Here is a 1609-nt window from a genome sequence, read left to right on the forward strand (position 1 = left end):
ACAGACCAGTGAAGGTGAACTGCTGCAGGAGCTGGAGATGGAGTCACCATGCGCTCTGTCACGGAGGCTGGGAGGAATGCAAAACTCGATTTCAAGAAAGTCCTGTTCCCTTTGAAGTCAATTAGGTGGCTCCAGAGGACCCTGGCTGAAAGGAGATGGACAGAGGCAATCAGGGAGAGCAGCAGTTGAGTATAAGAGCAGTAAAAGCACAGAGCAATTCCCTAAAATGCTGCTGACCCATCAGCTAAGAGGGTCTGTGAAGGAAGACAGGATCTCACTGCCTGATTAGGTACCAGCCCTCTATCTCCAGCGGAGCACGGCTGGGACACGCTGCCACAGCCAACCCCACTGCCAGACCCTGACACCATGGGACAACTGTGACACGGCACACGGTGCGCTTCCCTGCCGTCACAGCCAGCCATGGGTTAGGGACCCAGCCTACGAGGAACACGTGGTGACCCAGAGGGGTCCCAGCAGGGATGGGAAGCCGGCCAAGAACCGGCAATGTCTCGGCACACGACGGTTTGGGGTTTTTCCCCTTATGTTGCTACACAAGAGGGAGGAACGTGCCACTGGCAGAGCGTGTGTTCCCACATTTACCCACATCAAACCTGTCTCGGAGCCCGTCCCTTCTGCGTTTCCAAAACCAGGAGGAGAAAATGAGAATCAGCAAATGGAGGAGCAATTGGAGCTGTGCTTGACATTCGCAAGGATTGATAGATCTCCTCCAACACTAGTAAATAACCAGCCTTTGCTCCTCACTCGGTGGAGGGAGCATCCCCCCTCCAAACACCTGCAGTAAGACGCTTGCAATTACTGCTTTGTCTCCTGGAAACTAGTAAATAATTCAAACAAACCCTTTTATTTTTCCTTTTGTCTTTCATTTTAATTAATCCACATAGAATTTTGTCCTCCAAACACAATCACAGCAGCACAGGAACGGCAGGTAGAGAATCTCATTACCCAGCTTACCAGCCAGGTCCTAGAGCCGTTATTAATAGAGACTTCAACTGCGTGAGGAATTAATAAAATCCGACAACGAGGGGGAAGGGAAACACGTTTTCTGGAGTGATCACCCTCTCCACCTTGTCCCCACGATGTCCCATGGTCAGAGGTGCCGGGGGGTTGCTGCGCTTTAGGGACAGCTGGCACCTTGCCTCCCACAGACCCCGTTGCTTGGCCCTGCGACCAAGTGTCAGTGCCCGTGGTCTGGGAGGAGCCGCTGGGTTCAAAGCAAGGCAAGGAGATCACAGAACGGTTGGAGTCGGAAGGGACCTCTAGAGATCAAGTCCAACCCCCCTGATCAGGAAACCCACCTCACTGCGTGCAGGGCGTCGCACAGGCTCTTGTCCAGCTGCTGGCAGGAGGCAGAGTCCAAACGTGTGTTCTCATGGTGCTACATTAATCACAGATTCATTAAAGTCGGAAAGACCTTTAAGACTGCCAGTTCCAACTGTTAACCCAGCACTGCCAGGCCCATCACTAAACCATGTCCCCAAGCACCACATCTATACTGCTTTTAAATACCTCCAGGGACGGTGACTCCACCTCTTCCCTGGGCAGCCTGTCCCTCTGCATTTCACTCCTGCACTAAGGGGGGCACCTTCTT

This window comes from Apaloderma vittatum, unplaced genomic scaffold, assembly GCF_000703405.1.
Source record: "Apaloderma vittatum isolate BGI_N311 unplaced genomic scaffold, ASM70340v1 scaffold18082, whole genome shotgun sequence".
Lineage (NCBI taxonomy): Eukaryota > Metazoa > Chordata > Aves > Trogoniformes > Trogonidae > Apaloderma > Apaloderma vittatum.